We start from the raw sequence: 27,146 nt of genomic DNA on the forward strand, positions 1-27,146 counted from the left end.
TTCCTTATTTCTGCAGCTTGTTCACTTTAGTTTTTCTTCAAATCATGACATGCAGTTTTTCATCTCAATGCACTTTACAAACAGAGGTCAACACCTTACAGTACCAAGAGAGAAAGCCGGCAGTTCATCCTTGAGGAGTAAAGCTCTCTTTGTACTGAAAGGAAACCTCCAAGACAACCGGATCCAGGATAAGCAGCTGTCTGCCTTGAATGGCTGGATGGAAAAGAATAGCAAAGAGAGAATATATTAGGATCTGGGAGACACCTGGAACAGCTTTCAATTCAAAAGGTGTCAAACTGGTTGCCATACTGATGATGACGACCATAATAACAAATATACTTATTGGTTTAATAGCAGTAATCTTACTATCTCCATCTGCGTGTTTGTTTGTGTCTTTGTCCTCCAACTCCTTCTAAACCACCAGGAGCTGAGCACACATGTACAATTCAGAGTCCTTGAATAAGTCGGAGTCCTATCAGTGGGGGTTCCCAATTTGGGGTCATAATGTGGGTCATGTAGCCTTCAAATAGTTCCTCCAACTGCTTAAAGGGCAGTTGAAATGTGTGCTGAGAACATACAGACTTGTTTTTTAACTTCCTATATTTTAAAAATGAATCTCAGACTGTGCTGCTATATCTCTATGGCGCACTTAGTTTATGACGCTTCCTTTGGGATCTATTGTGAGGCTCCATGAGCGGCCATTGCTGTGAAAAAGACGCAACTCTTCCATTCAAAGGCTTTGGTACAACTTAGACCCTTGAAAATCCTCCACTAAATGAGATAATATGATGTCACCATGTTGCCTTGCAACCAAATAGCAATGGGCTAAAATGACAATATTTAGCATTTAGGCACCTGTAACACCTTATAAAAACATCCTATCCCAACAGCATCTCATTTATATCCACAAAATTAGTATTACACATGATGTATTATGGCGCTATCACATTGCCTGGCAACAGGATAAAATGACTTGGTTTTAGCCTTTATGCACCTCTACCACCTCATGAAGTCATCCTGCCATTTTAATTTCACAATAATAATACCTCATTTATATCCATTAAAGTTGAATTTCACATGCCTAGCAACTACCTAGCAACAGGCTGAAATGACCCATTTTAAGCATATAAACATCCACCACTCCTATTTTTATGTTTTATTTGTTTTTACTTTTCTCAGTATGATTAAGAACAGTTTGCCAACAGCATAAACAGGCCAAACAATACTGTAGCATGGACTACTGATAATAAAAATAATGGGGATTAAGCACGACAACAAACACTGAGCAGGCTCGTGGGGCTGAAATTGGAAGTGGACAGCTCTTGAGATATAGATACCTGCTGAGAGGAACATCTAGCTAGCTAGAAAAAAAGAACAACTAATTTCACTAAGACGAACACATCAAGATCACATCACTGATACCTGTAAACCTGTGGCTTCCAACCCATGATTACTATGTAGAGATAACTAAATGACAATTAAACAATTACAGGAGTTCTCATTACTTGGACCACACCCACCTATCATTTTGATTTCACCTTACACACCTCTGGATGTTCATGACTGTATCTATCTGTGCTGTTGTGACTCTATTATATAGACAAATCTGTCCACAGTACTCAAAGCCTCCTTTGTGTTGGCATGCTGTAGGCATCTCCTAGATGACAATTTTCCAAAACACACACACACACACACACGCACACAGACTCACAAGGTGAAAAAATACCAGCTATGTTATCATGTCTTGTAAAAACAAGTCAACCAAAGCTCTGTGTGCAGTCTGCACGAGTGTATGTGTTAAACTCAAGGCACAGTTTCTTGTCATTTTAATAAGACAGACAGAATGACAGCAGCAATTACCAGCCGCAGTAAATGAAAGCGTGTTGGCTTTGTTCTCTCCTTATGAATCTGAGTGTGCGTGTATACACACATAGACACATGCAGAGATAGACAGGACTCCAATTTTGGAAAAACAAAACAACAACAACAAAAGCAGCCCTGGAATTTGCTGTCAATTAGCCACAATTTGATCCAGTAAATGTGAAGTGACACAACATGTTTGTTAGTCCGACATCCTTAAAGAAAACTCAGAATTCCCCCTGTCTTCTTCAGGTTCATCTGATGCCTAAAGGAAAACTCATTGGGACTTGTGTGACAAGATTATCAAATATCGTTGGATTCATGAAATTCACAGTAGTAAAGGTTTAATAGTTGAACCTTGACACGGCTAGATCATGCAACACAATTGTCATTCATTCTACAGCAGTCTATCTTGCAATATAAAAACAGAAACTGGAATGAAGCCCTCCAATCTGATCAGTTCAAGTATATCGTGCTTTAATTTGCTTACAACCCATCATTCAATAATGCACCTCTAACTGTGTTTGCTCCAGCCTCCTCCTCCTTTGTTTCCCTTTTCTGTAGAGAGACATGTTTACCTATTTGTCTAAGTTGCAGAACAAGTGTTTAACAAATTATTTTTTATTACTGGGCTGAATACCAAATATTGTGCGAGTAACCCTTTACAATGAAGTACATCAAAAACTCGCATAATTACTAAAACAAAAGAACAACCTCTAAAATCAGCTAATTAACTGGGACCATTCGAATGTGTCACTGGTGTTTTTTGACAGTGTGAAAGCTGACTAAAGTAGCAGGGATGAATTCTGTTGTGTACAGAGATATTTTTTGCTTCAGTCAAGGACAAATGTTGCATTGCAGACAGACGGTGATGCAAAACATTCCAGGAAAGTAACATAAGAACTTATTAAGGCAAATAATGGACTGTTCTTAAATGTTTGAGGAAGTCTCCTGACCTGCTGCAGGAGAGTCCTGGTAAAGTAAATACTGATCAAAAGTCCTCAGACACCTCTCATTTTAAAAAATATTTTTGCTAGGAAAAAAGGAAAAAGAGTCAAGGTTTTTATGACCATCTTTATTCTTCAACACAGCCTGAGCTCCATTGTAATATAGACTTCAGGAATAATTCTCCAGGCTTCATGAATGAAGTTTCAAAGCTCTTCTTTGGATATTGGCTGTTTTTTGTTTTGTTCTCTGTCCTGATGATCCAAGCATGCTTCAGTGTTGATGTCTGGGCTCTGGGGAAGCCAATCCATGGCTCACAGTGTTTGACTGTGTCTTTTCCTAGGTACATTTGCATTGCATTGCTTGTGTGTCTGGGATCATTGTCATGATGAAAAAAGAAGCTGCTGTCAATCAGATGCTTTTCAGATGGTACTGCGTGATGTTTCAAAACCTGTTAGTACTTTTATGTGTTCATCACTCCATCAGTTTTGACACTGTGTCTCCAGCACTGTCTTTTCTACACTGTATCTTGTAGATGGGTGTAGACACTCACTGCTGTACCTCTCTCCTGACTTCTTTACAGTTCTTGAGTAATTTGGTATACCTCAGATGCCCTCATTGTTACCCTTCCTTAAGAATTTCTTGTTTAAAGTCACCCTTAAACTGAGGTCATTTATTATGAGGCCTCAGTGAAGAGTAGCTGGAGCACCTGAAGGGTCAGATCTCTCTATAGGAGTCTTTGTAGCCATATTTTGCCCCTAAAAATGGGGCGTTGGCCAAACAGTTAATGCAACAACTTTATTAATCTCCTTGAATGAAAGCGGAAACGCTGCACATCAATCACATTTTGACTGTTTGGTTTAAAATTCATTGTAGTGGTGTACAGTACAGAGGCAACATTAGGAAAAAACAAAACAAACAAAAAATGCATATTGAAGTTTCTGCTGTATATATTGATCTATGTTTAACTACTAAAGCACTGGATAGTTTAATCCTCAGTGTTGTATTATATTTTATACTCATACAACATCTGTGTGATGAACATAGACTATATTTGTATCATTGCTGCTCTTTGAAAACCAAGACTCTCCATAACAGCTCTGGTTTCTGTTCTCTGACAATGGATTTTACATCTACCTCAACAGTTCAGTTTTCCTGTTTATCAGAAACTTCAGATCAATTAAATTTGGACATTTGTGAATTATGCATGAACAATCTAAAGTAATTGGTCTAACTGCATATTCCTCTAGGGCAGGGGCCCCCAATCCCAGTCCGTGAGGGCCGGTGTCCCTGCAGGTTTTAAATCTCACCCTGGGTCAACACACCTGAATCACATGATTAGTTCATTACCAGGCCTCTGAAGAACTTCAAGAAATGTTGAGGAGGTAATTTATACATTTAAATCAGCTGTGATGGATCAAGGACACATCTAAAACCTGCCGGGACACCGGCCCTCGTGGACTGGGATTGGGGACCCCTGCTCTGGTATAAAACTGAAAAACTCAGAGCATGTATGCAAGTGTTTCTGGTTGACCAGTAGTTTATTTGAGTAACCTTAGTTACAGTCCATCACTGGTTTCAATGATGGTGTGCTGCTGTGGGCATATATGCTGCTACCACATACTGATTACTAATACACCTAGGAGGCTTAGTATGGTAGTTGCATATGGCTGGATTCCTCCAGCCTCCAGTTGGGTTAATAATAACTTTCCTAACCCGTAACTGGCAGTACGGGTTAGGAAACTGAGTGAATATCTTATTAGCATTTGCAAAGACAAAAATATACACTCTATGAAGAGTATTTACAAAACACAGAACCAAAATGTCAGAGCATGCCAGGTAAAATATGTGTCCAAGTCAACAATCAGAACACTTTTATCTCTAGAATGAAAGTCTTTATGTTTAAATCGGCTGGACAGTCTGTACCTGAAAGCTGTGGTGACACAATAAGAGTGAACCAGGCATTTCTTTGTCTCTGCCAAAAGAAGAATGAACTTTTAATTTCACATACTTGGTTCATAGAATGTTTATGGATGTTTGATTGATTATGTGATTTTAAAAAAAAAAAAAGAATTTAAAAGCAGCCTGCACACAGAACCCCATCAACTATCTACATGTTGTGCTTTGATGTGAATAACTTAAAATTTCTTTGATTAATCCACAACATGCGTCCGCTGGCAGGAAGATTTTTTTCCCCCTCCGAAGCTCTGCGAACGTTCCCCTTTGGTTTGCCAACTAATTCTCTGCAGAGCTTACAGAACATTTTAATAGACAGTTTGACTGCCTGTTTCTGTTCAAGGATTTCACAGTGTTATCAAGGACACTTCATGCTCGCGAGGGTATTTATAGGCTCTGCTCTCTCTCTCTCTCTGTGTGTCTGTGTGTGTTGAAGCATGAATGCATGATCTCAGTTATCCCAGTCAAATGGAGCTCCAGAGGCAGCGGCACAGGTATTCTGCTCTACTGTCTCACCATTCATGCTATATGTTTGTTTAAGGGAGCTGTAGGTCCAGATTTCTCATTAACGGTGTCGACTTTTTTCTATTGTAGAAGGCCATTCTTTGTTTTATTCAGTCTTCCTTCATGCCTCCTTCCACTCTTTACATGAATTACTCAATCCCCCTTCAGCTCCCTACTCATTCCATTATTCTCCTCATCAGTCTTTTCTTCTGCCTTCCTGTCCACCTACAGTATCTGTTGTTTTTTTATACAATTTCTACAGAACCATCATCATTTCTCTCTGAGCTCCTCATCGATTTCTTTTTTTCACTCTGCGCTGCCTCTCATCTTCTCCCATCTTTGTTTCTCTCCTACCCACCACCACTTAAATAAACCTTGCCTATTGCCCTCTCTCACTATCATAAACAGATTTGGCCTGAGGGCATCTATGTTTTTTTTCTGCTCCTCTTGAGGAGCCAGAGGCCATATCAACACCAAGGCCAGCAAGCACTGTGTGTCCGTACTTATGCATGGTAACTCTTCAGAGATGGAAAGATTTTAAATCGCCAGCATGAGCATGTTTACGACTCTGTGAACAACATTAATCAAGGAATTTGATGGATCATAACTTAAATCACTGGGTGCAGTGATGACATAAAGTTTTAGGTGCCTATCGTTGGTTAATCCCAGTAGGTAAGAAAAAACTGAAACGACACTGACATGTTTATATGGTGTGCATACCTGATCAGTTGAGGAATTTATAAGATAACATCAGATGAAGTAACACAAACTTTAAATCGAGCACTTGTTACATTGAGACCTGTTATCCAATTATAATGCATTTATACAGCATTTCGAAAATTGAGTAGGGCAAATATATGTGTATGACTGTATCAGGTGTATTCTGGTTTTGATTTAGAGAATGTCTTTCTTTATATGACTCATCTTTCTGATCTGTTCTGGAAATAAATTTGTTTCATTGCACATTCATCTCAGTGTACAGTTCACACACACCCGCTGGACACAGTATTAAGTACAACTTGCTAGAACTGCCTTCATTTTTTGTGGCATGGATTCAACAAGATGTTGGAAACATTCCTCAGAGATGATGGTCCATGTTGAAAGGACAGCATCACACAATTGATGCAGATTTGTCAGCTTCATATCCATGATGTGACTCTCCTGTTCCACCACATTCCAAAGGTGCTCTGTTGGACTGAGATCTGGTGACTGTGGAGGCAACAGTAAACTCATTGTTATGTTCAAGAAACCAGTTTGAGATGATCTGAGCTTTGTGACATGGTGCTTTACCATGCTGGAAGCAACCATCAGAAGAAGGGTACAGTGTGGTCATAAAGGGATGTAGCCTGTGGTGTCTAAACAGTGTTCAGTTGGTACTAAGGGGTCCAAACCGTTCCAAGAAAACGGTCCAACCTGAACTGTCGACACAAAGCAGGCTGGATCCATGTTTTACACCAGATTCTGCCTCTGAATGTTGCTGCAGACAGCGAGACTCATCAGACCAGGCAATGTATATTAATGATGATCATCATCTGTGAATTGTAGCCTCTGTGTAAACTACCATCCAGGCCTCAGAGGGTTGATAATTTTAGTTTACATTTCTCATTGTTATGTGACTTTATTTTCAATAAATTACAACATTTAATTCATTAAAGAAGTTGAATATTTTATTCATCCAGATCTGATGTGTTATCCCAGTCTTGCCTAACTTTTTGTGAGCAGTACATAATGTATACTGGACATATGTTCAAATGGGAGAGCAATTTACTTTCCCATTTGTGTTGTAAGACCAAAAACATTACTGATATGTCAAGACCTTTTATGTGAGCAGGATTTTAAATTTAGTTTTAAATTTAACGTGGAAACAATGAAGAGAAGCTAATTTTGGAGAAATATGGTTGCTGGACCATTCTGGGTCAACTAAAGACTTTACAAGGAGGTTTAGGAACAACCTGATAATAATGAATTACACAGTAATACATGCATGAACTATCTTATCAGCATCACTCTAAAACAGGATGTTTCTAATTTAAAAGATATTGCGCAAATGCAAGAAAGGTCCTACATATTTACTTAATATCCACACTGAAGGACAAAATGACTCCAAAATTTTTCTCACATCACTGGAGGTCAAGTTAATACCATGTTAATATCTGGTTAGCCACCACGTTTCTAACATTCTTAGGGCTGAATAAAATAACCTCAGTTTACTTAGTTAACAGAAGGCAAGACTTTTACTACTGCAAAAATAAGGCAAAAGAATCCCCAAAACTAGCATTAATTGTTTTGTGATGAGGGCTAACTAAAGCAACAATACGCATTTCTTTTATTAGAAATGCTTACATGTTGTGGATTGAATGAGCCAATCAAATTTAGTCTGAAGGACTTTTTGTGCTATTTACACACATTTTACATAGCAGCGCAGTGACAGTAGAACATGACAAAATACAATCTTTCTTACTGAAATTACTGCCAACAACCTGCTCAGCAGTACTGTTATAGAGTGTTATAGAGTTACAGTTCATATAACTGAATGTAGACTGCTTCCTTTTTGGTTAACAGTGTAATGAATACATTTCAGAACCCTTCAGACTTGACAAGCTGTTGCACTTTTTTATGTAGAAGAAGAGCAATGACAGCAGGGGAGAGAGAAAGAGAGGGAGAGCAGAAGAATTAGAAATTTATGTGTAGCAGAATAAGAAAAATGTGTGAATGGTACACATTACTCAAAACACTGCATTGTACTTTGGTCTATCGTGGCTGCTGTTGACGGACAAATTGGTGTCTCTGGGCTCTGTTCTAAAGAGTCAGTGGTGCAGAGTGCTGCACTCATGCTGTGGTGGTGGACTTTTTTGATATTTTATTGCTGGAGGCATGTGGTACCATTGAAGTGCAGTTGGAAACAGGGCGTGATTATCAGGATGTGATAAGAGACTCACTTCAGTCAATCAAATTTGCCTTTTGCCTTTCATTTCTAGAGGATTGGTCTCTGCTTCATGGAGCTCAAGTCTGTGGCACAAAGAACAGTCAGGAGTGTATTCACAGCAAAAGTTTCTCTCAAGAGGAGACTGATGTGCTTGTGTGGGAGGTGCAGAACTGCTGTGAGTGAATATGCGACACATTAAATTTAATTAGCTTAGAAAATATAAAAATGTACTATTCCTGAATATCTCTTTTAAGAAGATGTCTCATGATATTTGAGATTTTTGGAAGATCAAAAACACGCTCCAATGGTTACCTCATGATGTTGTCAACACTGCATATGTGATTGGAAAAAACTGGAAGAATTATTGTGCCTGGATGCCTTCCAGCAATGGCACGTAATGATGTACCATTCAGAAGGAGTTGGACTGTCTGTGCAAGCTCTGTGGGATCCAGGTATCGCCCCATGCTGCCAGTAGTGACACTGACCCTACCCCAGTGCACCTGTTTTTAATTTCATTATAACCAAAAGAGTTGAAAGTGATTAACAACCATCTCTGCTACTTAACTGACCAGATCAATATACCAGAAATTTAACTGACTTGATGCTGTACTCTGATCATAAGTGATCCTTTACCCTAGCCCAGTTTTTTAATAGTGCACAGTGCAGGTGGAGAGGTGGGGCAGCCATCCAGGGAGCAGTGTCAGGTGGGTTAATTGTTACGCCAGCACTGTTTGCAGATAACCTTTTCACTTAGCAATGTGCTAGGACCGCAGGACAGAGCACTTATGGCAGATGGATGTCCATTACAAATAAGTTCCCTGAGTTACTGTGGTGGAGTTGAGTGCGCTGCGCCCACAGAGCAGGCTTCAGTGGGGTGCATGATTAAACCCTCTCATACTGTTTTTTTGTCCATTTTTGATCTGTTGTGAAACTTGATGGCAGTATAAATACCCTAAATGGCATTCTTTTGGGCTGAAATTTGATTATTTTTGTAAAGTGACCCAAAATACACAAAAATTCAAATATCTTAAAGTTTTACACTATTGTACAAATGCTACAACTTTTTATACAGTAGGTTGTTCTGGGTCAAATTAGACCCACATCTGTTGACTGATGAATTTTAGATCCATCAAACCAAGAAAAAGTGGGGTTTTGAGGACTCTTGAAACTGTGAAGCTATACATGACAGGTCTGTGTGTATTTTTTATGGGACAGTGGTGAGTTCAAGGGGGACTTTGACACTGTCATGAGACCTGTCTGTGCTCCTACCACATTTGGCCAGGTTCCTGCAAGGACAGGCACATGCTGGTCTTTGAATGATCATGAGGGAATCTGAAAATAGCAAAACAACATAGGAGTGATGTGGTGCAAATAAGGAAAAATAAGTTATGCAGAGGCCCTGAGAGAACGACAGCAGTGTGCACCTGTAAGTATTATCGAATTAAAATTTGCTATGAAATAAGTAATTATAAAATATCTATTAACACACTCACGATCAATAAGCTCATTACATAAATAAATATGCAACTAAATACTGTTTTAATTACCTATTTAAACTTTATAAATGATACCATGAACATGTTATAAATGAGCTTATTAATCAAGAATTAAATATAAATTTTATACTAAGGAGGAGGAATGCTTTATAAATTATGAATTATTATAAAGTGTTACAGAAGAACAAATAATAAAAGAAAAGCCAGTTTTTACCTTATAGGGTTAATGTACCAACAAACTGCTAGTTATTTATTAAAGAGCCATTTAGTTTAGATGCAAAACAAATAAGCAATCTCTCTGGAAAAATTTGTGTGCCATTTTGCTTTTCGGTCCTGAAAAATTAAACATCCCCTCGAGGGTTTTTTTTTTGAAGACACAGTAAAATATTCTTCTTTTGAATAACACATTGGTTCATATGTTTATTCAACAGCTAATGCGTTTAAAAGTGTATGATATAAAACGTAAAATGCACATTTCTTTTCACTAATTCTTTTCATGAAAAGTCAGTCATTAGTATATATGGTCTGGAGCTGTTCACACTTTTAAGTTAGACATTGGACCGTTACAATCCTCGAGAGTGAATATGGATATGTGGGCAGTGGCATCATTCAGTCAGTTAAGCTTAAACATTCTGACTGACAAACAAACTAAGAAACACAAGGTTTGTTTGTTTGTTTGTTCTTTGTTGGATTAAGGCTTAAATAGTCCTAATAATTAAATTGAAAGGTTTCAGAGTTCAGAGTTTCAGTTTAAATTTTGACTACATTTTGACACAGAATGCATTTGATCAGAAATGTGCTCTGCTGATTTACACCTACCATTAAGCAGTGCAGAATACCAGTGCACCAAGGAGTGAACACTGTGTTATCTTACTAAATAATAATACATGGGTATGAAAATTATATGACTCCTATGACCTTTATGACCTATGACTTTTATCACCATGCCTGAATTCAGACGAATACCTCCAGGAGATGTTTGACAGGATGTGCCCTTCATCCTGGAAACACTAATGCAGATGTTCCCTCCACTTTGGGGCCTGTAAGAGTGCTAAGTTCCACTGAAGCATGTCCGTGAACCCCCCCCCCCCCCCTTCCCCTTAAAAAAAAGATCAAAACAAAACCGCATGCTGTGCTACTGTGTGACAGGTGGGTGGCATGAGCACTAATACCTGTGATGCATGGCATCCAAATTGCGCTGCTTCTCATGATTGCCACCGCCGCAGCTATTCAGCCACCTCTTCTCGCTTAAGCTGCAGCCAAGTTCAAAGTAATTCGGCAAAATATCAGTGGGTGGGAAAAGAAACTGTGTACAGCTAAAGAAAATGTCACTTTACTGGCATCAAATACAGACTGTCTTTCTATAAAAGCTGCTTCCTCCTACTTGTTGAACATATACTGTACATGAGGGCTGTATATGACCATTCAATAATGCTGCAGTGGGAAACCTGCTAATTGGGCTAATCAGTAACATCTTACTTTTGTTTAAGTTACTACATAAATAATAATGATATTAATAACAATACTGAATAAAATTATTTAGTTAGATAAATCCCCCCAAATAAAATGTGGACGTGCCAAGAACTGCAATTTCTAAACTTCAGGTTGACTCTAAAAACAAGTCAATACTAACAACTTGTCCAACTCTTCAGAAGAAACAGACATGTTTAATGCCTGGTACAAAAAAATGCTTTTAGACTAGCACTGTGGCTACTGTGTTCCATGTTACTGTAATCACGTTGCACTTTTTAAAAATGCAGTAATGTAACGTGTTATTGCACTAAATTGAGTAATTACATGATAATTATAATACGTCCTTACTTGCATCACAGCGATTCTTTGGTTATCTGGAGGCTGGGAAGATACAAAAAAAAAATTCAAACAAACATACCTTCTTCTTCCCCCGCACTCAATCAGCTGATATCAGTTTGTGTGCCAGGCAGTCTACAGCGTTTGTGGAGAGGCAATATGGACATTACTTTTATTTTTATTCCATAATGCTGCTAACACTTTCTGCCACCATTTGCACAGACAGCATGCTAACAGAGAGCTACTGAAGAACCAAGAGTGATGGTAAAGCTGGGTGTCCACAGCCAGAGCATGAACTTCAACCGGTAACAAAGGCAGTGATGACCAGTCAGGCTTGCAGCATTATAGCCTCGGTTTCTACGGTGGCCCCCAGAGACAAAGCACGTACAACCTCCAAAACACATGCAAACTACAAAACACTTACAAAATCCAAAACACATGCAAACTCCAAAACGCGTACAAACTCCAAAACACTTACAAAATCCAAAACACGTACAAAATCCAAAACACTTACAAAATCCAAAACACATGCAAAATCCAAAACACATGCAAACTCCAAAACGCGTACAAACTCCAAAACACTTACAAAATCCAAAACACGTACAAAATCCAAAACACATGCAAATTCCAAAACACAACGGAAGTGCTCCAAGACGCTAGGGGCAGTGTTGAGCTTTTGTTACCTAATAACTACACAAGCCAGGATGTACCAATGACTGGATTTGGGCTGTATCCCAATTCAGGGTCTGCAGCCTTAAAGGCCCAATTCAAAGGCTGCTCGAAATGCGTCCTTCATTTCCCTGAATTTTAAGGATGGGTCGGTGTAGCCTTCATGGCCCAACATATTCCAGACTTCATAGCGCGGCGGTGGGTGTGGATAATTTTGCCGAAAAAAAACGGCGGAAGCGGAGCGGCCGAAGAGTAAACTTTCAAAAGTAAGTACTGAATATTATGTTCCTTATTTATGCGCAAATGTTTAATAATGAAGAACATTAAAACATTACTGTTGGCCACATGTCGGGAAAGTTATGTGACATTAGCGATGTTTGTACTAACTTGGTTTTAAAGCCTTTACTTCAAAATATACGCCTTTCAATAGTTGACTTTAATCTTACAGAGAATGTGATGATTTTATGGATAATTAAAGTCAGTCATGTATCCACAAACACAACAAGCTGAAAGTCAGTGAATGCTGCTCGGTTTGCAGTCCTGAATATCATGGCACAAGCAGGATTCACTGCACTGTTAATGTTAGCTATGTTATATTGCTGCCTCTGTTCAGTGGTGTCGAGCCAAACGAACTTCAACGCGTGGTTGAACGAGCTGACGGTTCACTCGTAAAGCTGAAAGAAAGATGCTTTAATCACAGGAGTCACACATGTGTCCACTGTACTATCTGGGAACTCTTCTTGTTTAGCACTCGTAATAACACAAACACTAAATCCTCCTTCTCTTGTGCTGTTTTGTAGCAGTGTATACACATGAGACTGTCACCTGTCTGTCTGTCCTGCACTCTGTCTCTTTTTCTCTCTCTCTAATTGTGTAATAAAAGTATGAACATGTACAGGGAGTGCAGAATTATTAGGCAAATGAGTATTTTGTCCACATCATCCTCTTCATGCATGTTGTCTTACTCCAAGCTGTATAGGCTCGAAAGCCTACTACCAATTAAGCATATTAGGTGATATGCATCTCTGTAATGAGAAGGGGTGTGGTCTAATGACATCAACACCCTATATCAGGTGTGCATAATTATTAGGCAACGTCCTTTCCTTTGGCAAAATGGGTCAAAAGAAGGACTTGACAGGCTCAGAAAAGTCAAAATTAGTGAGATATCTTGCAGAGGGATGCAGCAGTCTCAAAATTGCAAAGCTTCTGAAGCGTGATCATCGAACAATCAAGCGTTTCATTCAAAATAGTCAACAGGGTCGCAAGAAGCGTGTGGAAAAACCAAGGCGCAAAATAACTGCCCATGAACTGAGAAAAGTCAAGCGTGCAGCTGCCAAGATGCCACTTGCCACCAGTTTGACCATATTTCAGAGCTGCAACATCACTGGAGTGCCCAAAAGCACATGGTGTGCAATACTCAGAGACATGGCCAAGTTAAGAAAGGCTGAAAGACGACCACCACTGAACAAGACACACAAGCTGAAACGTCAAGACTGGGCCAAGAAATATCTCAAGACTGGTTTTTCTAAGGTTTTATGGACTGATGAAATGAGAGTGAGTCTTGATGGGCCAGATGGATGGGCCCGTGGCTGGATTGGTAAAGGGCAGAGAGCTCCAGTCCGACTCAGACGCCAGCAAGGTGGAGGTGGAGTACTGGTTTGGGCTGGTATCATCAAAGATGAGCTTGTGGGGCCTTTTCGGGTTGAGGATGGAGTCAAGCTCAACTCCCAGTCCTACTGCCAGTTTCTGGAAGACACCTTCTTCAAGCAGTGGTACAGGAAGAAGTCTGCATCCTTCAAGAAAAACATGATTTTCATGCAGGACAATGCTCCATCACACGCGGCCAAGTACCCCATAGTGTGGCTGGCAAGAAAGGGTATAAAAGAAGAAAAACTAATGACATGGCCTCCTTGTTCACCTGATCTGAACCCCATTGAGAACCTGTGGTCCATCATCAAATGTGAGATTTACAAGGAGGGAAAACAGTACACCTCTCTGAACAGTGTCTGGGAGGCTGTGGTTGCTGCTGCACGCAATATTGATGGTGAACAGATCAAAACACTGACAGAATCCATGGATGGCAGGCTTTTGAGTGTCCTTGCAAAGAAAGGTGGCTATATTGGTTGCTGATTTGTTTTTGTTTTGTTTTTGAATGTCAGAAATGTATATTTGTGAATGTGGAGATGTTATATTGGCTTCACTGGTAAAAATAAATAATTGAAATGGGTATATATTTGTTTTTTGTTAGGTTGCCTAATAATTATGCACAGTAATAGTCACCTGCACACACAGATATCCCCCTAAAATAGCTAAAACTAAAAACAAACTAAAAACTACTTCCAAAAACATTCAGCTTTGATATTAATGAGTTTTTTGGGTTCATTGAGAACATGGTTGTTGTTCAATAATAAAATTATTCCTCAAAAATACAACTTGCCTAATAATTCTGCACTCCCTGTATTTTGCATGTGTTTTGGATTTTGTACGTGTTTTGGAGTTTGCATGTGTTTTGGGGTTTGTAAGTGTTTTGGAGTTTGTAAGTGTTTTAGACTTTGCATGTGTTTTGGATTTTGTACGTGTTTTGGAGTTTGCATGTGTTTTGGATTTTGTATGTGTTTTGGGGTTTGTAAGTGTTTTGGAGTTTGTAAGTGTTTTAGACTTTGCATGTGTTTTGGAGTTTGCATGTCTTTTGGAGTTTGCACGTCTTTTGGATTTTGTACGTGTTTTAGAGTTTGTGTGTGCTATTTGGAATTTGTAAGTGTTTTGGAGTTTGTACATGCTTTGTCTCTAGGGGCCACCGTAGGTTTCTACCTGCTTATGTTTCTACAGAAGAATCACTCTGGTGGTTGCTTTTAAGTCTGTTTAGGTTTGTTTTAAACATTGTGTTGTCGGCTTTGTGTTTATATGTCTAACCTAAATGATAGATCCTATGTATGTCCTCATGAGGATATGGTTTTATGTTGGTGTGTGGAACCATAGCCTGTAGGTTTATACAAATAATCTAGGTAGGTACTATATGAGGATATATTTCATTTATTTTAATAATCTGGATAAGCCTTTGCTGTACTATTCTCACATGTGATTCCTCACCTGTCCACCAGGCTCTTCCTTTGTGGTTCTGACTCTGCAGCCCTGTTTAAAGCGCCTCAGTGCATGTGACCTGCAGCATGTCTCACCTTTTGCACTTCATTTTACTATGTGTATCTCTCACTCTCTCTGTATATATGTATAGGCTCTATAGCTCTCTATCTCTCTCTGTCTCTCCCTCTCTATTATTTATATATAACTGGTTGTGTGTACATATATATATATATATATATATATATATAATATAAAAAAACACCCAGCACGCCCCTGCAGGCGGTTTATCCTTCAAGCTCGGGTCCTCTACCAGAGGCCTGGGAGCTTGAGGGTCCTGCGCAGTATCTTAGCTGTTCCCAGGACTGCGCTCTTCTGGACAGAGATCTCCGACGTTATTCCCGGGATCTGCTGGAGCCACTCGCCTAGCTTGGGAGTCACCGCACCTAGTGCTCCGATTACCACGGGGACCACCGTTACCTTCACCCTCCACATCCTCTCGAGCTCTTCTCTGAGCCCTTGGTATTTCTCCAGCTTCTCGTGTTCCTTCTTCCTGATATTGCTGTCATTCGGAACCGCTACATCAATCACTACGGCTGTCTTCTTCTGTTTGTCTACCACCAGTATGTCCGGTTGGTTAGCCACCACCATTTTGTCCGTCTGTATCTGGAAGTCCCACAGGATCTTAGCTCGGTCATTCTCCACCACCCTTGGGGGCATCTCCCATTTTGACCTCGGGACTTCCAGGTTATACTCGGCACAGATGTTCCTGTACACTATGCCGGCCACTTGGTTATGGCGTTCCATGTATGCCTTGCCTGCTAGCATCTTGCACCCTGCTGTTATGTGCTGGATTGTCTCTGGGGCATCTTTACACAGCCTGCACCTGGGGTCTTGCCTGGTGTGATAGACCCCAGCCTCTATGGATCTTGTACTCAGAGCTTGTTCTTGTGCTGCCATGATTAGTGCCTCTGTGCTGTCTTTCAGTCCAGCCTTGTCCAGCCACTGGTAGGATTTCTGGATATCAGCCACCTCCTCTATCTGCCAGTGGTACATACCGTGCAGGGGCCTGTCCTTCCATGATGGTTCCTCGTCTCCCTCCTCTTTCTTGGGTTTCTGCTGCCTGAGGTATTCACTGAGCACTCGGTCAGTTGGGGCCATCTTCCCAATGTATTCTTGGATGTTCGTTGTCTCATCCTGGACTGTGGTGCTGACACTCACCAGTCCCCGGCCCCCTTCCTTCTGCTTAGCCTCAGGGTGCTGGACTTGGGGTGTAACCCTCCATGCATGGTAAGGAGCTTTCTTGTCTTGATGTCAGTGGCTTCTATCTCCTCTTTTGGCCAGCCTATTACCCCAGCAGGGTACCTGATCATGGGCAGGGCGTACGTGTTGATGGCCCGGATCTTGTTCTTACCATTCAGCTGACTCCTCAGGACTTGCCTGACCCTCTGCAGGTACTTGGTGGTTGCAGCTTTTCTAGCGGCCTCTTCATGGTTCCCATTCGCCTGCGGGATCCCCAGGTACTTGCAACTGTCCTCTATGTCTGCAATGTTGCCTTCTGGTAGTTCAATCCCCTCAGTTCTGACTACCTTCCCTCTCTTTGTTACCATCCGACTACACTTCTCCAGTCCGAACGACATTCCAATGTCATTGCTGTATAGCCTGGTAGTGCGGATCAGTGAATCGATGTCTCGTTCACTCTTGGCATACAGCTTCATGTCATCCATGTACAGGAGGTGGCTGACAACTGCTCCGTTCCGTAGTCGGTATCCGTAGCCAGTCTTGTTAATGATCTCACTGAGGGGGTTCAGGCCTATGCAGAACAGCAGTGGGGACACAGCATCTCCTTGGTAGATCCCGCACTTGATGGTGACTTGTGCTATGGGCTTGGAGTTGGCCTCTAGTGTTGTACGCCACATCCCCATTGAGTTCCTGATGAAGGCTCTTAGGGTCCTGTTGATCTTGTACAATTCTAGGCATTCCAGTATCCAGCTGTGGGGCATTGAGTCATAGGCCTTCTTGTAATCAATCCAGGCAGTGCACAGGTTGGTCAGTCTGGTCTTGCAGTCTCGGCTGACTGTTCTGTCTACCAGTAGCTGGTGTTTTGCGCCTCTGGTATTCTTGCCAATTCCTTTCTGTGTCCCGCTCATGTATTGACCCATGTGCCTGTTCATCTTAGCCGATATGATGCCTGACAGGAGCTTCCATGTAGTACTGAGGCAGGTTATTGGTTGGTAGTTGGAGGGGACCGGTCCCTTCTTGGGGTCCTTGGGGATCAGGACCGTCCGACCTTCGGTTAGCCATTCCGGGTGTCTCTCGTTAACTAGCAGCTGGTTCATTTGTGCTGCCAGACGCTCGTGGAGTGCAGTCAGCTTCTTTAGCCAGTAGACGTGAACCATGTCGGGCCCTGGTGCTGTCCAACTCTTCATACTGGAGACCCTTTCTTGGATATCTGCCACTGTGATGGTTACTGGACCCTGTTCAGGGAGGTCGCTGTGGTCTGCCCTCAGATCCACTAGCCACTGAGCATTACCGTTATGGGTTGTGTCCTTCTCCCATATGCTCTTCCAGTATTGCTCCGTCTCCAGCCTTGGTGGTGCTGTTCTCTTATTATTATTGTTCCCTTGCCACTGAGAGTACACCTTTGCTGGTTCTGTGGAGAACAGCTGGTTTATTCTCCTGCCTTCTATCTCTCTGGTGTACCTCCTCAAGCGGCTGGCCAAGGCTGTGAGTCTTTGCTTGGCAGTTTCCAAGGCCTCAGGTATGGACAGCTTGCTGTATTTCTTATGCACCTTCTTTGTCGCACCTTTCTGCAACTCCGTTAGTTGGCTAACCTCCCTCCGTGCTACTTTGATCTTGCCCTCTAGCCTCCTTCTCCATGGAGGGTACTGCCCCTTGTGGCTGTTCAACTTGTAGCCAAGCATCTCACTGATCACTGCTGCCGTATTGTAGATCAGCTTGTTAGTGTCGGTAATCGTGGTTGTAGGTATTGTCCATAGTGCTGCATTAACATCATCTAGCAGACCTTCTGAGGGTACTTCACGTAATCTTGGTAACCGGCTACGGGGGATCCAGGTTTCAAGCTTGGCCATGATCCTATTTTTCAGGTCAGTTCCTCTCGCACTCAACAATCCTTCTCCTATCGCACTTGGGGCTATGTACCCAATCTCTGGTGGGGGTGATGATATCTCCGAGCCGGCATGCCTTCATATTTATCTGTCTCGCTCATGTCTGCGGTAGTCTTGCTTAGCATGGCTGTAGCTCAGGTGGCAGAGCAGGTCAGCCACTAATCAGAAGGTCGGTGGTTCGATCCCAGGCTGCCTCCTGGCTGCATGCCAAATATCCTTGGGCAAGATACTAACCCCATGTTTGCCTACTGGTGGTGGTCAGAGGGCCCGGTGGCGCCTGTGTCCGGCAGCCTCGCCTCTGTCAGTGCGCCCCAGGGCAGCTGTGGCTACAATGTAGCTTGCCAACGCCAGTGTGTGAATGTGTGTGTGAATGGGTGAATGACTGAATGTAGTGTAAAGCGCTTTGGGGTCCTATGGACTAGAAAAGCGCTATACAAATGCAGGCCATTTACCATTTACCATAGGGGGTCTAGCCTTAGGACCCTTACTGGATACAGACGCCCCAGGCAGGAATTGAACTTGCGATCTTCTGTTCCAAAGGCGTGTAGTATATATATATATATATCAGTTGCTGGTATTTTTCATTGTCCACCCTGACTTGTCCATGTTTGCTCATCCACTACAACCTACCATCTGATTTGTATTCTATATGAAGGTTCCTGGTGTCAGGTTTCTATTGGATTGTTCTTTATTCTGTGAGTACTGCTAGGAAAACAAACCACACCAAAATTTTTAATACCCCACTCTGTTCAACAATGTAGGAGACAATGGTACAAGATGAAGATTTTCATTTAATATGTTTTTCAAATTTACATTTATTCTCTATTCTTCTCTGCTGAGTCACCCATCAGGTGGGGCTGCCATCCATGTGTGCCTGTAGTGCTGCTGGATGAGCCAGTATAACTGTCTTAAGCCTCTATCTTCATACCCTCAAATCTGATCACTGAGATACAATATGGATAACTCCCACTTGTTTGTTTTGCTTATCTACAGGATTAAATCCACCTACTGGGGAAGCTCTACTTTTCAATTACTAGGTGGAGAGAAGAAGAAAAGAGAGAGCCTTTTCCGCGATATCTCAACAAATGGCTGTCATTTATCTTATAATAAATTCATAAATGAGCAGCATGTTTTCCACGGCTCAAATAGCCTTCATCTGATAGTAAAACATATGTGAAGCAAGAGTCATGAGAATACTGCATGCTTGTTAAACAGCTAACAATGCTAAACCAACTGGGGAAAATAATACAACAGCGCCCAAATGCAACAACCTTTTCTTTACTCAAGATTTAGCTCTAGATACGATTGATTTCTGTGACATATGCAAGTCTCTGCAGGAGTGGCACCTGTCCTTAAAGGAAAAGGAAGTTGTTTTGTTCTTGCAGCAAGCCAGCTCCACAGAGCTCCCTGCTGACATGTTTTCAAGGATGCGTCTGGAAAGTGTATGCCTTTCCCCAGCTGTTCCAGATGGTTTCCAAAACCAGTATTGTCCTCCAGGGCTAGAAAATCAAAAATCATAAAATTTAAAAATAATGATTATAGACCCATCACTCACACAAGTCTTCTCAAAAAATGCATAAAAAGTTCAAAGTTAAACTAATGATTTCATGCAGTTTGCCTACCACACATATGGAGAACATTAATTGCTCCTTGGGGATTATGCATATTTGGACAAGGCCAATATATATGACTTTGAACTTTTTTTTATTATGTTCTTCCCTGCTTTTAATTTTCTTCGAGCCCCATCTTTTTCCAAGGTGCCTGTGACATGAATGTCATTAGTAGACCACAAATTTGCTAAGAGAGAGAATCACACAGGCGTGTATCAATAATACTTCCAGCTGCCTTGGCCTGAACATTGGTGATCCACAGGGCTGTGTTTCATCTCCCCGTTTGTACTCCATATATATAAAGACGAGATAAAATGTAACACCAAGACTACCTTCTCATAAAGTATGTGGAAGAAATGGCCCTAGCTGCCAGTCTGTGAGTGTCACCCGCCCTTCCTACTCCTAGCACATCAACCACCTTGTCACCTGGTTTGACAGCAGCTTCCTTGAACTTAGTGTCAGCAGGTAGCAACAAGCTGAGGCTGGGAGGGAGGATAGGAGCAAGCAGCAAAGGAGCTGTCTGCAAACCAGTTATCCTAAAAGAGCAGCAAGTCAGCCCGATCACTCAATTTAAGTATTTGGGAAAAATCCTTGACAATAAACACACCTTTAAGATCAATGCAGACTGCACTGAATTTAAAAGAAAACCTGGCCATCTTTTCTTTCTCCTTGGGAAAAGTAGAAGCTTCAACACAACCAAAAATGATGTTCAGGATGTGTTTTCAGTTTTCTTAACACTGTTTTCTGGTATGTAAGCACAAAAATAAGCTGACCTATGTGATCAAGAATGTCAGCAAGACCTTTGGAAACAACCAGCTGCACCTCCAGGACCTATAAGATGAGTGCATAACCATAACTACAACTCCTTGAATCCCTTGTGCCCTCTGCTGTTACCATTCTAAACAGCCCATGAGCTCTACCGCTGCTGAAAATGCTTTTCAAATGTTGTCTGCCTACTGGTGCATAGTGTTAACTGTTTATATCAGTTAACACTCAAAATCGTCCTGAATGTTAACAATATTACAAGATACAGAAGTGAAATACAAGGTACTTGCCTCATATGTAAATAGTTTAGACTAGATTTGTTAAACAGGTCCTCCAAGGGTCCAATAAGGTCCACAGGATGGCTTTAGAAAATGTGAAATTTAGAGTTTACAAATTTAGACTTTTAATTGTATTTCTCTCAATTTTATAGCCTTATTACATAGAAAGACATCATCAAAGTAAATAAGTCATTAAAAAATGGCATTATAGTGGAAACATTTCTGTTTCTCACTATTTATTATATGAATTTCTGTTGTTTCCCAGTAAAATAAATAAATAAATAACAAAACAATGTAATGTTATAAAAGTCCACAGAAAGAGCTGAATTTTCTGCAGTGAAACATATTTATTTCTTAAAGTTACAGTGTGTAAATTTTGTCACCACTAGATATGAGTACATTGCAGACTGCAGCAGGCGATTTTAACCCATTTTTGGGGGTGCTTCAGCACTCTGGGCGATTCTAGCACTCTGATCCTAGAATCGCCCCTGGACTGCAGTCAACTGAGGTTTATTTTCTTACCCCTCTTAATGCAAGTGCATAATCCTAGCTATAGTGTCTGCTATGTGACAAATATGTATTCATCAGAAGAGAGGTTAAAACCATGACATTTAGACTCTACCCCATAATGGCTGCAGCCACATTGTGTTTTTCTACTACTCACTGGAACAGATCCAGATCCCGAGTTTTTCTCTATCTGTGCGGCTGTCAGTCCCCAGTTTACCGCAGCTGTCAATGCCGGGTGAGAAACATCCACTTTTATTTACTCTGGAAGAGGCTGTAAAACTTTGTGAAAGGTCTTCGATACAGGTCAATGAGTCAGAGAAGCACACTTCTGACCAATGACAGCTACTCCAGGTACTGAGTTGAGTTAGCTGTTAGCTACTGTTAACCTCTGTTAGCTGCTATTTGCAGGGATTAGTGAAACTATCTTTGAAGTTGATTTAACTTTGTTAGTTTTGTTGTGTGCCTCAAACTTAATAAACTCACATATGATTTGACAATGTAATAAAACTGTTTATCAGAGGAGCTGGCATAATGCTAGCTTCTAAGCAGTCATTGCTGTTGTTTAGCTGGCTCTCCAGAGACAGGAGGGTCACATGCCCAATCTGATTGCAATAATAATTGCGACACTATCGTGAATAAATGAGCACCTTTATGCACGCTTTCATGTGTTAGAACCCCGACTTTACTCAGGAGATGAGGCTCAAGGAGGAAGAAGATATTTTATTAAGATGCCAGTGGTGCTGTCTCTTTCCCTTCATGTTTTAATTTCTTTGGTGAATGGGACCCCTTCTCTGATGATAAAAAATAGTGATGATCTCCACAGCAGGCAAACACCTGTCAGTTCTCCTCGACATCTCTGACATAGTACATATGGAGTCTCTTGCTACATACGTAGTACACCATTACTGCCTCTGCAGTAATGAGATGTATTGAGATGTTCAAATATGCTTTATGAACATTGCGGCTTCCATAAACCGCAAACTCACTCCTATGTATTTAATACATGAATTACGCGTTTATATGAGAATGCATCAGTTTGTTGGATGTTTTTTCCCTATTTAACGTAAAGAAAACTGCATAAAAGTAAGCCCAGAGAGCAATGCTGGCAATGTTCTTCGATTTTCTACAACTTACAGCATTTCTTTATAACGGAGAAAAACATGTAGAGTATTTCTGAAACTGCACTTCTTCCTCTTTAGACTCTTATGACGCATAAGTATACTTAAATGTCTTGACAATGAAAGAAAAAGTTTCACTGGCCTGGCAAACTGAAGACTAAACTGGGCTGTACTATATGTGGCCCGCTATGTAAAGTGAATTTAACACCCCTGTTTTATACAGTCACTGTTCAGTAGACAACACTGGGTTTCTCAGAGGATGTTTCAAAACACGAAAACATATGAATAATTTTCATTGCACTGGCATGTGGTTGTGAATGATTTGTTTAGGAACTGCATTAACTTGCTGCAGAATCAGAGTCAGCAGATGTGATGTTTCTGTCTGCTGCTTTTCTTGCTCTAAGTGGTGATGCCGCTAATTACCCAGTTTACACCACAAACATAATTATACCCCTATGAGAAGTTACATGTTGAGTATGTGGTGCACACTAAACTCAAGGAAGTGGGGTGGAAGCTCTGTACTCTATGCATGTGTGTGAGTGTGTGTGCGTATCTGTGGATTCGTCACAGGTACATCAGTGGATTGTTGTTGGGAGGATCCTCTTAAAGCTTTCTGCCCAGTTTAATATTTAATTAAGCAGTCAAATACCCTTTAAAACAGGATTATTAAAAAAAGAAAAGAGGCTTTTGAAAGGGCCAAAATAACACAACACAGCTGCCTTTCTAGTGAGCTTCTAATTCTTCGTATCTGACTTAGAATAAAACAATGCAGCTTGAAGCTCATAAATCTCCCTCCCAGAGGGAAATAGCTAATCACAGATGCACCACATGTCTGAAGCTCAGTTATTTAGCCCGATTATCAGTGCAGGAGGTAGCCAGAAACAGTGCTGCAGACCCAGTTCCTAAACACACATCCTCAGGAGGTGGTGATAGCTGAAAGATTTTGCAACCTTCTATTAAATTAGATTTTAAAGAGGGGAAAAAAGCAGAAAGCTGTTATTAAATAGGGGGTTGGAGAGTAAAGGCTGTCAGAGTGGAGTTAATATGTAAAAATGATCTTATGCTTGTCTTCTGTTATATCGATATGAATTTTGCCAACATATGTATTTGCTCACACATGTAGCATTGTTATTCAACAGCTCAACTATTATTATTATTTATAAGTCTTGTGTGTGCTGAGGCATTTATGAATTTCACAAAAAACACAAACATAAGTGACAACAGAAATAGAAACTGGAACAACAGTGAGTGATCGAATTAGAATTAAACCTGTTAGCTCAGATTAAAATGCCGTCATCACCGCACGTAAAGTGTAAAATCGCTTCTTTGTGTTTGAGAGTGCTCGAGCCGAACCTTTCAGCTCACGTTAAAGAGGCGAGGAGAGCAAATGCAATTGTCTCTGTGGGGAAATTTGGTCTGTGTCATAGAAAAACAATTACAGTGCTCATGCGAAAATAGGTTACAGCAACGTGTTGCTCAAACCAATGCAACAGAGAGAGAAGGAAAAAGACAGATGGGTGTGTCATGTCACAGTACTACTCTCTTTTCTTTGTCCCCTACATCCTTAAGTCTGCCCCTCCATCCTGCTGACCGTCCCAATATTGTAAGAAGAGGGAAAAAAAAGTGTCACCTTTACTGAAGGACACATCAAGTCTCCTTTCTTAAAGTTTCCCTCCTCAAGTACAGTATTTTGGCAGCTGCAGCTACTTTAAAGGTTAAAACTAAGGCACCGTGAGGCCATAAATCACCACCATCAGTGTTGAATAGTTAAGGAACAGTTAGCTATTCACACAACACACACACACATGCGCGCACATACAAGAGGCCATATGAGCATACTGAAATGCGTCCATATGTCATGTCACGTCTGACACTGTGGTCAGCAGCACAGGAGCACCACAGGGAACTGTGCTGTCCCCTCTTCTCTTCACCCTGTACACCTCTGACTTCTGCTATAACTCTGAATTATGCCACATTCAGAAGTTTGCAGATGACACAGCCATCATGGGGTGTATCTGGGATGATCAGGAAGAGGAGTACAGGAGTCTGGTGAGGAACTTTGTCGCATGGAGTCACACAAACCACCTGCAACTCAACACCTCAAAGACTAAGGAACTGGTTGTGGACTTCGGGAGGTCCAGAGAAGGTCCACTGTCGGTTCAGATAGAGGGGGAGGAGGTGGAGGTGGTCAACAAGTACAAGTACCTCGGGCTGTGGGTGGACAACAAACTGGACTGGTCATGCAACACAGAGCACCTGTATAAAAAAGCCCAAAGCCGACTGTACTTCCTCAGGAGGCTGAGGTCTTTTAACATCTGCAGGAAGCTCCTGAGGATGTTTTACCAGTCAATGGTTGCTGGAGTACTTTTCTATGCTGTGGTGTGCTGGGGGAGCAGCACAGCAAAGAAGGACTCATGCAGGCTGGAGAAACTGATCAGGAAGGCTAGCTCTGTGGTCGGCATGAAGCTGGACACTCTGGTGACAGTGGCAGAGAAAAGGACACTAAAGAAACTGCTGGACATTATGGACAATGCTGGGCATCCTCTGCACACGGCCATTAACAACCAGAAGAGTCTGTTCAGTGACAGGTTGCTTCTCCCCAAGACAAGAACTAACAGACTTAAAAACTCCTTTGTCCCACACGCCATCAGACTGTTTAACTCCTCTCTGGAGGGGAGAGGGAGGGGAAACAGGAGGACAAAGGAGGGGGGAACAACTAAGCTGTAGTGCCTCTTCACTTCACTGTGCAATACCTTTTGTGCAATACTTTTGTTAATAGTCAACGGTGCAATAGACTCCATACTTGAAATGTGCAATTCACTTGTATTTTTATTTTTATTCCTATTTATTCTATTTATCCCCTTCGTATATCTTATTTATATATGTCTCTGTATTTATATATGTGTGTGTGTGTATATATATATATATAATATTCTGTAACTGTAACTTCTGTCGGTGCTGTGCTTTTGGAAACCGAATTTCCCAGAGGAACCCACCCGAGGGATTAATAAAGTTTTATCTTATCTTATCTTATCTTATCTTATCTTATGTGGTGGCATGATCCACAGCTGATCCACAGTTGGCACAGAGGACAAACTCTGTGGTGTGAAGAGGGAAATACTTGCAAACACTCACACAGACAACAAGTGTATTTCACATGTGTGACAAGTGTGACATAAAGGAGAGAAACGTGTTTTATAAACCTTATCATGACCTTATCATGACCAAGGAGCTCATCGTGGACTACAGGAGGAATGCTGACCCACATCCACCCATCCACATTAAGGGGACGACTGTGGAGCGTGTGAGCAGCTTCAAGTTCCTGGGAGTCCACATCTCAGAGGATCTCACCTGGACGACCAACTGCTCCAAGCTGGTCAAGAAGGCTCACCAGCGCCTCTTCTTCTTGAGGACTCTGAGGAAGAACCACCTGTCCTCAGGCATCCTGGTGAACTTCTATCGCTGCACCATCGAGAGCATCCTGACCAACTGTATAACAGTCTGGTACGGGAACTGCTCTGCCTTGGACCGGAAGGCGTTGCAGAGGGTCGTGAAAACTGCCCAGCGCATCGCCGGAGCACCACTTCCTGCCATAAAAGACATCTACAGGAAGCGGTGTCTGAAAAGGGCTGGGAAAATCATCAAAGACCCCAGTCACCCATCACATGGACTCTTCACCCTCCTGCCCTCTGGGAGGCGCCACAGGAGCCTCCGGACTAAGACCACCAGGTACCGGAACAGCTTCTTCCCCACAGCTGTCAGACTCCTGAACTCTGCCTCCTGACATCTGACCCACGTTAAGCTCATGGACTGAACATACACACACCCACAATGGACAACTGTACCCTCAAGCACACAATAATAACATGGACTGAACCACCACTCACAACCACTAGCACTTTATATAGCCTCTGTAGAAACTATCTACACCCTCACTTATCTTAACTGCACTACTGTATAGCTCTGTGTAAATAATCATTCTGTACATTCGATAATCTTTAATCCTACAACTGTTTACAACTTGCATAGTTCCCATTTCTGTATAGCTGTATATCTCAGATTCTGTAAAGTTATTTATTTCATATTCTGTATAGTTTTTCATATTTATATCCTGTTCATAGCCTGTACATAGCTTGTACTCACTACAGCCTGTACATACTTATAGTTATAGAATATTCACAACATACTTCATACCGTGTACATTATAACATACCATAATAGACCCATTTCTGTAATATACTCACATATCTATATTATTGCTAATATATATTGTAATATATCTATATCACTAAAGCACTTCTGGATGGATGCAAACTGCATTTCGTTGCCCTGTACCTGTGCATGTGCAATGACAATAAAGTTGAATTCTATTCTATTCTATTCTATTCTATTCTATTCTATTCTATTCTCATCAATGGCGGTATTGGTTTCACTTCAAACAGCAAACAAAAACTGGGCACAGCACAAGGATTGTGCAAAGATGCCTGAGAATATGAA

The sequence above is a fragment of the Simochromis diagramma genome, unplaced genomic scaffold (assembly GCF_900408965.1).
Source record: "Simochromis diagramma unplaced genomic scaffold, fSimDia1.1 OVJJ01000216.1, whole genome shotgun sequence".
Classification (NCBI taxonomy): Eukaryota; Metazoa; Chordata; class Actinopteri; order Cichliformes; family Cichlidae; genus Simochromis; species Simochromis diagramma.